The following is a 12,512-nucleotide window of genomic DNA, read 5'->3' as shown; positions in this document are numbered from 1 at the left end:
GTGGTTTTAAGTTACTTCATGAAATGGGAGTAGCCAGAAATTTTAAACTGAGGCTTTTAAACAAGTTTTTGACTTTTTCTCACCCATCATTCTCCTCTGCCTTAGAAGGTTATTGCAAAAGCACAGCAGCTATTTTCTCTTAGCAACTGTGGCCAGGACACACCAACTCAGGGAAAGGAGAAAGGCCTCTGTGGTGGTGACTGTTTAACAGCCATATGCTTTTTTTTTCAGAGTACTTTTTTCTTCTAAGGAGTTAGACTGCTCTTCTGGATGGAGGTCTTTGAAATCACAGAGGAGGCTTTAGAAGTAGGATCTTGAAATTTCAAAGACGTCAAGAAATGGTTTATCACCTTGGCAATGAGCAAATCAGGCCACAGTGGCTGGACTCCCACCTCCTGAAAAGTCCTCTCTTGAGATACTGTAGCTGAATTACAGACATGAAAAATTTTGGCATTGTAGACAAGAAATCCACAAGGCCCAAATTTTTCATTTCTTGATAGATATGTGGTTCTGTTTTATTCTCTCCCTTTTCTTTTGCCCTTGGACCCAACATTTTAGGACTTTTCAGTCTCTAGCTGTGCATGCACTAGAGAGGCATCTGGTTATGTGTTACATTACACATCTGTTGCATACGTCAGAGTCAAATCCAGCACCCAGAGACTTAATGTGTATTTGCAGTACTCCCTGTGGGACTTTGAATCCTTCATCCAGTGAATTGCTTATGAGGATACAAAAATGCAGTATTTCAATCTAATGCATATATTACTGCAGTTTATTGCATATATATTGCACATAGATACACTACAGTCTCCTTTGTATTCGGAGAGAAAATCTGCTGTGGGAAAGATGAGAAATGCAGGTGAACTGGGAAGTATTTAGGTATGGCAGTTAATTTGTTCCCTCCTGAAAACATCATATCTCTTGTTGGCTGCATAAGAAACAGTTTTCATCATGGTTTGAATATCTCTAAAAAGTGCCCCAACAGTGTCTGGGTATTTCAAACTTAACTTCAGGCTTGTTGGACAGTGGGAAGAGGCCAAATCCCTGAGGCAGTATTGGTAGCTGAGGCAAAGCTCAGGCTTTGCAGTTTTGTCTGGAGAATCTGTACTATTTGTAGGCTGTGTAAGATGCATGAGTGTCATGGGTGGACTCCAGATGACAATCAAGTACTATGCAGCCACTCACTCTATGTACCCCCACAGTGGGATGGGTAATAGAATTGGGAAAAAAGTAGGTAAAACCCATGCAGTGAGATAAGAACAGTTTAATTATATAAATACAGCAACAATAATACAATAGTGGTGGTAATGATGATTATGATGATGGAATGGAAAGAGAGACAACCAGAAGAGAAAGAGAAATAAAATGTGAGAAGGGCAAGTGATACACAGCACAGTTGCTCACCACCCACTGACTGATACCCAGCCTGTCTCTGAGCAGCCATCAGCCCCTCCTGGACAACTCCCCCAGCTGACACATTGAGCAGGATGCTCTGTTGTGTGGAATATCCCTTTGGCCAGTTTGAGCCAGCTATCCTGGTCATGCTCCTTCCCAGCTTCTTCTGTACCTCCTTGCTGGCAGAATGTGGAAATGGAAAGTCCTTGACTAAGGATAAGTCCTTGACTAGTGAGCAACTAAAACATGAGTGTGTAATTAACATTATTCTCATGCTAAATCCAAGACCCACAAAACTTACAAGCTACTAACTTACAAAACTTACAAAATTAACTCCATCTCAGCTGAAACTGGGGTAGTTAGTTAGCTGAAACTGCATTAGCTTTGCTTTTCCTCTGACTGCTTGTTCTGCAAGTGCATGAAATGTGCAGAAAACTTGTGGCCTCTTAGATGGTCTTTTTTTATGATCCATGCAGAACCCAAATGTGGTAGGCGTTATTCCTCCTTAGGGCTACTCATTAGTGTGCAGTGCAGGCCAGTGAGCAGATGGACTTACCTGTGGCTTTTTGGAGTTTTTTGTTTGCTGTGGTGGGACTGCCCTCTGTGCTGGCCATCCTTGGGTACAGCAGTCAACACAAGCATTGCTGACAAACTTGTGTGCGTGTTGTCTCCCCTTTTGCTGACCTGTGGAGCAGCTGCTCACTGTCTGGGGAGATGAATCGTAGCCATCTCAATGGCACTGTATGCCAATCTCTGCTCTGGGAGCCCCTGGCTAGGCCACTGTTAAAACCTGTTAGAGGGAGCTGGGTACCACAGGCATTAGTGCAGGGGAGCTGGGATGGGGGAGATTTTATTGAATCCAAGACAATGTGAAAATGAAGATTTGGCAGAAGGCACGCTACAGCAAGAGGGGAGTGCAGAGTGAGGACCATGATTGCCTTCTGCTGGAGGGCTCTGCAGCTGGAGCCCATGTGGGAGCATTTTGCTGCTGAGCAGTGGTTCTTTGTGCCCTGATGGAGCCGTGGGTGTCAGGAGAAGGCATCCCAAGGGTTCACCAACCCTGTGGCCCACTCCCCCTCTGCAGTGGGGAGTCCTTTGGCAGGCCTGTTCTCCCCTGGCTCTCTGCAACATGGCTGCTGTGGGCAGGGTGCTGCAGCTGCTTGTTTGAAATGATAATATTTTACGCTCTTACTGTGGAATACTGCAGTATTTTTTGTAATTGTGGGCTGCAGGCCAGTAATGTACAATAACATTTTGCTCTTCCTGTGCTGTTGCTACTGTAGGCATTCGTTCCAATTTGGGCTGCATTTGGAGTACTTTCTTTTTCTTTTTTTTTTTTTTTTTTTTTTTTTTTTTTTTTTTGTTTCTTTTTGTTGTTTCTAGACGCTACTTGTTATCTATTGTGGATATTTTTGGAGTATTCATTTCTCCCACGTATGTCCATACAAATCTATCTGAGAAAGCACTTCAGAGAGTAGCAGTCTCTGTTGAACAAGCAATTGTTGTGGCTTTCACAGAATTACATTTTTTTGAAAGTATGAGGCAAGAATGAGATGAAGATTGCTTTTTAAGTTTAAAAACCGTTATGGTTTTAAAAAATATTTGAAGCAGATAGAAAGCAAAGCCTTTCTTTGACTGATGGGGAACATATTTAGCACTGAAGTCCCCATCTGTACCAAGCTGTAGGTGATCGAAACCTCTGGGATGGCAGAATCTGGGAGGCAGAACCTTTAATGATTCTCTGCAGCTTTGGTTTTAACAGTTAATTAAAAAAAAAAAAAAAAAAAGAGAATTTTCAGAGGAAAATAATCATAACTTGGAAGAGGGTCAGTAGTGTTCATGCCAGTGATTGTTTATTAATGTGGTTATGGTCTGGAGATGAAACTTTTGTGAAAGGGAAATTCAAGTCCTAGACATCAGAGCTTACAACTAGTCAGCCTGCACGAAATTTGTTTCTTTCTGGAAGGTAGAGTTTGAGTCCAAAGGAAACGAAGAAGGTACAATACAAAGGATACAATTAATTTGGTTTTGGGTAAATTTGGAATAAAATAGAGTGTGCTATACAAAAAGGATTGCACTTTTCTCGCATGTAATTTTAGTGTCCTATTACTGTGCTGACTCACTAAATGACTTCAGTCTCAATCTGCATTTGGTTTAAATTACTTCAGAGGCCTGCATTTGTATGCTGCTCTGTAAAGTAATTCTCATCTGTAATCCAGATTCTTTTCCTTTTGTTCGGCATTTCAACTGACTTGTCTCTTTTCATTTTCCAGGTCTCTGTTTTACTAACATTTGAAACCAGTCTCTCTGTGCCTGCTTGGGCCCTGCAATTGGCAAAAGTAATTTTTCAGCCACAGATAGAACAAGGAATGAATCATTGCTTTCTGCCTTTCCATTAAATTACCTAAACCACTACTCATAAATATTGCTTTATGTATGGTGCAGCAGCATGATTATCTCACTGCATTGATGGAACAGTGCTGGAAGTGAATATAATTTTTCTTCTATTACATCTTTAATGAGCTTCAATTAAAAATACTGTGTTGGCGTGCCAGAGTAGATGTGTTATTCTCAGAACTTTATTGAAGCTGTTTTGCCTGTTAGATTTGGTTGATTTGTGTTGTTCTGACAACCCTGGTGGACATGATGTGGTTCTGAAAAATTAAAGAATTAAACAATAGAAAACAAGAAAAATCTGCTTTTCCAGGTGAAAGGTGACAGGACAGTAAAATCAGGTGACTGGAAAGATTCAGGTCTTTACTGAGTGGAAAAGCTTGCTTTTTGTCTGTCTTTGAGGGAGATTTTTTTAACATACAGTTAAAAAAATATTCTCAAGGCAGTAGGTTTCTGCAGAGCTCCAGTTAAGTCCCCGATGACTTGACACCTGTGGCAGCAAGTCTGAGTCACAGATAGCAAAAAGCTGTGAAGCCTAATACTCTCAGTATTCAAAAACACACCTACGTAGGAGTTTAATTTCAAGTACCTCTTTTAGCTCTGGGTTCCCCCCCCAACACAAACCCAACAAATTTTAAGAGTCATTCTTAGAATTTTGCAGAGAAAAATTTTCCCAGCACTTGTGGATTTGTGAAGTATTGACATCACTTAGAGATCAGAAAATAGCTCTGTCAATTTTAGCTTGACGGCATTCCGTTCTCTGCTCCAAAAACCTGAGGAATTAGAATGGATGAGTCAAAGTTTTCTTGGAATTTTCTTCCTTCCCCTCCCCCCTGCCTTGTGCAATTCCATTGCCATTTTTAGCATTGAGGGCAGCTCTCCAAAGAATGTCTGTGTGCTTGAACTGTGATTTCTTGAAAGTCCAGAACAAAATAGAGTTGTGTTGGATGACAAAAGTCATTCTATGTTTCTACGCATTTTTGTCATATTACGTGAGCTTTATTGAAGAATCCACAGCAACAGGCAGATGTCTGATAGAGAGGTGTTGCATCCTCAGCAGCATGAAGATCTCACTATCATGCTGCTTCATTATGTTGTGATGAGTTTTTGCTTAATTATTTCTGTGTTTTATCAGCTGTTCTCAGGGAAGTAGCCTGACTGAACAAATTATCGGTGATTTGGGAGACTTGGACCAGCTTGCAGCACTTGTTGAAACCACAGCATTCTTCTGTCTTTGCCTCGGTTTGAAAACCAAGGATTATGTATTTAATGTATTTTAGCAGGGTGCTGAGAGCAGAAATACTAAGGACAAAAAATTGTGGGGGTACTACTGTTACCTAAGTGATGTGGTATGTTTAAGATAAACAGTGTTGTCAGCTGTTCTTGGCAAAGAAAAACCCTGGGGTTACAATGAGTGAAATTTTAACTCTGAACGGGTTTGGTTTTTTTTAACTTGCGGAAGTGGTCTGTATCATGCATATTCTAATGTGTCAGAGTGAATGTGTGAACTATGAAACTGCTGAAAAGAAATGTGAGGGGGAAGACAGGTTAAAGTGGTTGTAAATGGAAGATCTGTGTATTTTACTTCTGCACTAGATAAGTATTTTACTTCAAATTGGCCAGGAAAAACAAAAAGGGAGAAGAAAAAAAATGCAAGTGTCCCCTTAAGAGCTGCTGTGTCAAATTTGAAGAATGATTTGAATTGAGTCATTAAAGTGTGAAATGGAGGGATTTTATTTTTGCTTTAAATTATGCATCTTAAATTAACCTTAGCTGTGGAGTCTCTGCTGACGCCCCCATAATGACACATTATTGGTACTAATGGCTTCTTTGTGACTTGAGATACAAACAGACATCCTAGACAGAAACATTTCGGCTTTGAACTAAATAAGACACATGGTGAGCATTTCTACCTTTGCATTTCAGTTGCAAAGGCCTGCTTGCCTGATGCTCATGAACTCTTTTCAGTTTCCATGCACTGCTCCCCATCCTGGCAGCTAAGGGTAGCTGAATGAAAACCTGCTTCACAAGCTATGAAGAGCAGGAGAGCAATAAATCTGGAGTGAATGTGAAGCCTGTCCAGACACCGAGCGCTGTAGAGAGCCAGAACAAAGACTGGGATGTGGGTACTGGTCAGGGAGGGGGAACTTCCAGTAGATTATAATCTCGAGAGGAAAAGGCCCCAAGATTGTGAGGGAAATACAGAAGAGATGCCAGGGCTTAAGGAGGAAATTGCTAAATAAGGGAGGGGTGAGATTATAATGTAAAATAAGCAGTAGATGTTAGTCAACCCTTTATGTGCCTTCTGACGTAAAAAGGGAGTGTATCTGTGCAGCTCTGGGCACTCTCTTTTGAAGCTCATTATCATAATTTGAAAAATTCCACCTCTACGCAGAATCACTCACGGGCTTTGAAGCTTTCTTTGTGCTGTTGGTGTCTCTCCTGGGACAAGGATGGTAGTTACTACTTCAGTGTAGCTGCTGGGTAGGCAGAGTGAGTGTGGCTGTGAATGAGTGAGAGTGGCATTACCTGGGTACAGCAAGTACACAGAATTTTAAATGTCGATGAAAAAGGAGGAGGGGCTTGGCTAGGCAGGCCCAGAATTTAGACCCCGACATGTCTTCCCAAGGATATTCACTAGCTCATTGCTTCATCCTAGTTTGCTCAGTGGAATATTAATATACATGATTGCTTCCTCTTCCAGGCAGCAGTTCTGGGAATTTGTTGGCTATGGCAGGAGCAATGGAGAGGTGCTTCTACCCCATGGTTGTGTTGTGTGGTGTGATACAAGGCTGTGTGACATTATGTGACTTTCTCTATGGATCTGCTCTCAGCAGAGAGTGCTGTGGAATAAGTAATCTTGTGGTATTGTGGATCCAAAGCAGGACAGCATTTGACTACTTAGAATCAAATACTAGAAAAAGTATTCAGAGGCCTTCTTTGTATTTCTGCAAGGAGCCACATTCCTGAATTGGGACCCAAGAATTAAAACGAATAAAAAAAGTAGGTGTGCAATACATCACATTTACTAATGCATTAGAGATATTTATATGAATAATTAAAACACCATTTAGAATTACCACAGTAACAGAAATCACTTTTCTGTTTCTTTTTGTTGATTGATCAATTTATTGATTTCATCCATAAATTTAGAGTAGGTATCCTAAACATTACAGTAAATTAGCAAGACTGTGCTTTTTAATAACCTGTTGAAAGCATTAATGGAATGAACAGAAGTCAGAATTTGGTAATAAAGATCTGAAAAACAGAGACCTAGAACACATATCTAGTATTTTGCATCAATTAGGTTTGTAAAATATTAGAGGCTTTGTTTGTCCTATCCGTTAATTAAAAAAAAAAAAAGTATTTTATATTCATTATGAATAGCCTAATAGCACATCATAAAACAGGGAAAAAATAGGCAACAAGCTACCTTTGTATTTGACTTTCCATTGTATTTGTAGTTAACTTTAGGCTGGTTGGAGTCAGTGGAAACGTGTGTGATGGAGGACAGAACTTCACTGTTAAAGAGACCACAGTCCTTCTGAATCCATTTGTGAAAAAGTAGTAAACTTCTGAAACTCAGGTCTGGAAAACAGACAGGTGTTACCCAAGATACCTAGAATTAGGAATTATGTTAAATTTCACACACATATGCACGCAAAATATTTGTGTATTTCTTAGCTCAGCTTTCTTCTGGGTTATATCTTTGATTTTTCCTTACTCTTTACATTTCATTTGTTAACCTATTTTTTCATATTTTTTTCCTACCTTCAAAAAAACCGTGTTTTATGAATATGCTAGAATGTACACTTAACAAGAACCCTTAACAATTTTCAAGTCAGTATTGTTCTGATCCCTTTTCAGGGCTGTGTTTCTCTGTTTTCCAGCTACAATGGACAATTTGTTGTAACACTTGGATTAGCATCATATGTTTTGTTTGGTACTGTTGTTCTACCCATGCTTGGAATATGTGTTTTCATATGCATTTTTGGGGGCAGTTTTGGATGCCATCAGAGGCTTGTGCTTCTGCCTCCCCATCCACTGGTGATGTCCAGACTTCAGTGAGGAGAAAGAGGTGATCTGGCAATTGCCACAGTCTGTTAGTCTGGGTTTTAGCTCTGGTTAGAGGGAATGGTTACTGTTCCAGGCTTCATTTAAGGTGCCTTACTCTGTTGCCCTAATACAACATAAGTGATAGAAACTGTCTGCTGCACAAGGGGATATAGAATATCTCAATATTAATGAAATATTGAGATATTAAATTGTGCATGAAATCATTCCACTTACTGTTCTTGGTTGTCACACTGACAGTGACTATAAATGAAGGATATTAGAGGGAGAAAAGATCATATTATTTCGGTTAGTTTATTTTGTGCCTACCTGACAGCCCTCTGTGTATAGTCAGTTACATGATTTCTTGGGATAGCCAGATTTTTCTTTATTTGTGTGTGGCTCTTTCAGCTGTAGGGGAAAGAGAATACTTAAAGGATCAGAAAATGTGTCTGTAAAGCCAGGAACAATTGTCTGTAACCCCAAGAAGATATCTAAGAGCATGAAACTGCTTTTACTCATCTTCCAAAAGCAGCTCAGTTCCGAAATAACAGTGCTTTCTTGGGCTATATTTCAAGATGGTATGATTATTCTCAGACAGGAATTATAAGGATCAATAGCAAACCCAACACATCCTTTTTTTTCATGACAGATTCGCTGATTGCCAACAGAGCAGTAATAATGCTCTGGTCAGCATAAACACCAGAAGCAGTACTCATGGATTTCTGTCTCCATTTTAACATGTGTTTAAGGTTACACAATGTGTTGTGATGGGTTTGCACCCACAGGTCATGAGGAAGGAGAATTGTTCAATCTGTTCACCTTCCCTTCTCTTTTGCTTTTATGCTTTCTCTTTGAGTTGGGGCCGGGCTGTTTGGTGTCTCTCTGGGGACAGAGCAGGGCAGAGAGAGCATGCCTAGCCAAAGAGATAAGAGAAAGGTCATTTTGAGATACCAGTGCTTTACATGCTGTGGGTTTTCTTTGCGTGTCCTATTTAGGAAGTAGTAATGACCAAGATTTTCCGTGGGTGTGTGTCAGGAGCTCTTCTGCATTGGGGTTTTGGTGGAGCTGATTGCAGGATTGCTTTTCCTCAGTGGAGGGCCCTGTGCTTTTGCTGTGTTTTGGCAGCTTGACATGGCAGTGGCTAGGTAACCTGTGTGTATGAGTTTTGGTTTTTATTTTTTTGGTTCTGTATGTGCCATCCTCAATTTACTGAAGCTCTGTGACTTTTTAACCTGCTGTCTATGGGCTGTTGTTTTACAAGCTCATTAAGGTGGTGAGGATAGGAATGGCAGCGATCCTGCCCCCCTCATGGGTGCTCATTAGATGGCTTCCTTGTGCTGACATAAGCGTTGTGTAGTCATGCTCTGAGCTGGGTCTGGGAAAGGATCCAAGTTAAAAATAATCCCTGAAAAAAAAAAAAAAAAGAAAAAGGTAAGTTTTCAGCAGGATCTGTTCCTGGATCTAGCTCACCATCATTTTCACACTGGCCTGGAAAGTGTGAGGGTTTGTACTGGCACAGAGGGAGGTGAGAAGGAGCATCTGGGGCAAGGTGGTCAGGGGTGTTTGCTGGCAGCAGGGATGCTGCTTGCTTGTATGATGTCAGCCTGAGGAAATGAGGCCCTTGTGAGTGTGCTGCCTGTCTTTCTTTAAATGCATTGGCCCACTAACTTCCAAAGTTGTGAGGCAGTTTTGGCCAAATTTGCCTGAAAAGTAGTGTTGAAAGGGTGAAGGTCCCCTAGGCTCAGCAATTTATGGTGTCTGGTAGGCAGACCCAAACCAACTCTCCCCAGTTGATGAAAAGTTGTCATCTGGGGCTCAGCTGCTGACCTCATCAGGCCTCCTCTTGTGGCACAGTCCCACTGTCCCAGTTTGGGCTGAATTGTGCCCGTTTTGCCGTGGGGGGCCAACTTGAATAGCTGATGGGAGAAGAGCACAAAGTGCTGTCTGTGTGGCTGTTCATTTCAAGGGGCAGGGATGGTTAATCTCCTGGATCCTGGCTGCACAGAGAGCTGCATGTCCAGTTGTGGGGTGGTTTTAAAATTTCTTGGTATGGCCGACTGTTTAACCCTGAGGACAAACAATTCTTTCTAGCTGCACCTCTACATAGCTTCCCTTGACTATCTGGCAGCATCTTTGTGCCCTTCTTGGTCCAATTTCTGTCCCCATAAGGCTGTGCTCCTCTTCGGGGGTTGTGCCTAGGTTTCACCTGCCCAGCCTGCCTTGCTGCACAGACAGCCTTGCTCTGCACCACTGCTGAGGAGCTAAGATGAAGACACACATTGTGGTTTCCTGCTGTTTTGCTTTGTAACCAGTCCACTGGTAAATATAGCTTGTGTGTGGTTATAAATTCATTCTCTCATTATGGGTGGTTGTTGTGCAATAATTATGTAGAAATTACAACCGAGAATTGTTGTGGATTTTTTTTTTTGTTTTGTTTATTTATTTCTTTTTGAGCTTGATATGCCCTACAGTGAGAAGAACAGCCTTTGGTTTCTGCCCTAACAAAGACAAGGCCACAAGCAGGTGTCAGCCTTTGGCATGGACACAGGCACCGTCTAGCAGGCTGCTGACTTTTGTGTGGCTCTCTTTGTGTGGCAAGACAAGCACTGCAAGGGAAATTGGGACCTGCACTATTTGGACTCTCTTTTATTTTTCCTCGCTTTACTCTGTGGGTAGACAGGCTGTCCTTCCCTGCAGGTTTGGTACTGTACATGTGTTTATTCTGAAATGAACCCATCCTGTCTCTTTGGAGGTGTTGGTTGTACATTTCCTGAAGCCCTGTATCTCTAGCAGCTTCCAGCCCTGCTCTTTGGGCAGTCCTCTGGGTCCTGGGGCCAGGCTGGGGCCGTAGGGCTCGGGATCTTTGCCCCATGCAGAAATGCTCAGGTTCTGCTCCCCAGAGGTCTTCCCTTCATATGTGGGCCCCCTCCTGTGATCCCTCCTTCTGTTCAGATGTGGAATTAAAATAAGTCTGGGGGTTTTGTTGATTTTTTTCCCTCCTGTTTCTTTATTTAAAATTCCAGTCAAACAGATCCAGAACAGCGCTTGTCCCTGCTGCGTTCTCATTTTCCTCTCATCCCTCCTTTAATTTTACATTATTCCCTGCACTGTGTTTGCAGGCCATATGTGTCCTTTGAACTCTGAAGAAGCTGTGCCAAAAGGAAGCCTTCTTCTCCTCCCCTCCTCCCATCGCGGAGCCGCTCTTAGATAATTGCAATTAGCAGACAATGCGGAGCGAACCTAAATGTGAAGTCCATGGGTGAGTGTCTGCAAATCTCCTGAGAGCTTCAGAAACGCTTGCGCTTGGTGTCTGCTTTGGCCCTTTAACCCCGCAGCAGTTCCCCGAGTCCGAAACAGCTCTGGGAAGTGTTTGTAACCCGCGTTTTCCTGCCGGCGTTCCTGGCGGGGCACAGCCGCTGCTGGAGCCTTGGCAGGGCGCCGTGGCTCAGGCAGGGACTCTGCGCCGAGGGAGGTGGAGCCGCCCGCCCGTCCTTGTGCCACGGCGCGGGGAACAAGTGGCTGCAGCAGCAGCGGCAGCGGGCTGTGGGAGGGAGGACAAACCCTTCGGGCTGTGGGGAGAGAGGGAGGACAAACCCTTCAGCCGCGCTCCCGGGCAGAGCTGGGCAGGTTGCCTGCCGCAAGCTGACGGCAGTGGGGAAAGTAAAACTCACCCCGTTAAACAAGAAGAAGTAGGAGAATTCCTTCTTGTCGTCCATGAGGTGCGGGGCAGAAGGACGTGCTGCTGCTCAGCATCAGCTTAGCATCAGCTGCTGGCTCGGCCAGAGCGATCGCTGACAGGCTGGGCTTTGGCGTTCAAAGGGGATGTCCTCCGTGGAGAAGGGTGACGAGTGCCTTTTGAGTCCCTTCCCCCTTTAGCCTCTGAGAAGTGTCTTCTGTGTTAAACCAGGTTTCTGACCTCATTTCTCAAAGGAGTTTTAAATGAGGAGAAATAGGAGTATTAATTAGTGCCCCGTTAAGTACTTGTAGCCAAGTATGATAATTTTCTTGAAAGGATAATGTATTAGATGAATAAAAATACTCTCCATTAAAAAATGAATACAAAGTAATTTTAAACCACAAAGATTATTGTACATTTCTGAAAAATTAATGTGATTAAAGCAAAATATATTTAATAAATTAAAAAGACCCTGTAAGGCCGTTTAACTTGTTGGTCTCATATTAATTATTTTCAAATCTAGTACTAGAGAACTTCGACCTTACCTGCAGGGATGGGAAGTGATTTCTTCCCTCACTTTTTTTTTTGGCTTGTAGTTATTAGGTCTGAGTTGTGGGCGTGCTAATTTTCCCTTGTTTTGTGGGGGTTTTTGTTTGTATTTTTGTGGTTTTGTTTGTTTCTTTGTTTTAGTGTTGTGTGGGTTTTTTTGCTTTTCTGATGTCTTTCTCAGCGATTGGCCACAGTGAAAAAGCAGACCCTAGACAGTGATCAGAAATTATATGGAGATTTCCTTGATGAATTTAGTTAATGTAACCTACTCATGTGCTGCTGTCTGGATTTGGAGCTGAGAAAACTCCAAATAGCTGAATATTTTCAAGGATGTTTCCTCCTGTTTTATTTGTCTGTGATGTGGTATAGATTGTGTCTGCTGGGATCACATAGACTTCCTTCAGTTACTTCATTTGACTTCACACAAGCTATATTAATTTTT

At 42.2% G+C, this 12,512-nt stretch overlaps 1 protein-coding gene across 14 annotated transcripts in view; it reads left to right on the top strand.

The window, feature by feature from the left end:
* Positions 1 to 12,512, top strand: part of ATXN1 (ataxin 1) — a 226,433-nt gene that overhangs the window by 71,469 nt on the left and 142,452 nt on the right. For 10 of the 14 annotated variants that reach the window (XM_050971598.1, XM_050971596.1, XM_050971600.1 and 7 more), the window contains one exon: positions 10,965 to 11,104. The exons of the other annotated variants lie outside the window; for them this stretch is intronic. The gene's annotated coding sequence lies outside the window, so the exon portion shown is untranslated. The remainder of the gene's footprint in view (positions 1 to 10,964; positions 11,105 to 12,512) is intronic. 14 annotated transcript variants of the gene reach the window in all.

Source organism: Serinus canaria, chromosome 2 (assembly GCF_022539315.1).
Source record: "Serinus canaria isolate serCan28SL12 chromosome 2, serCan2020, whole genome shotgun sequence".
Lineage (NCBI taxonomy): Eukaryota > Metazoa > Chordata > Aves > Passeriformes > Fringillidae > Serinus > Serinus canaria.
This window is presented reverse-complemented; position numbering and strand designations above follow the sequence as displayed.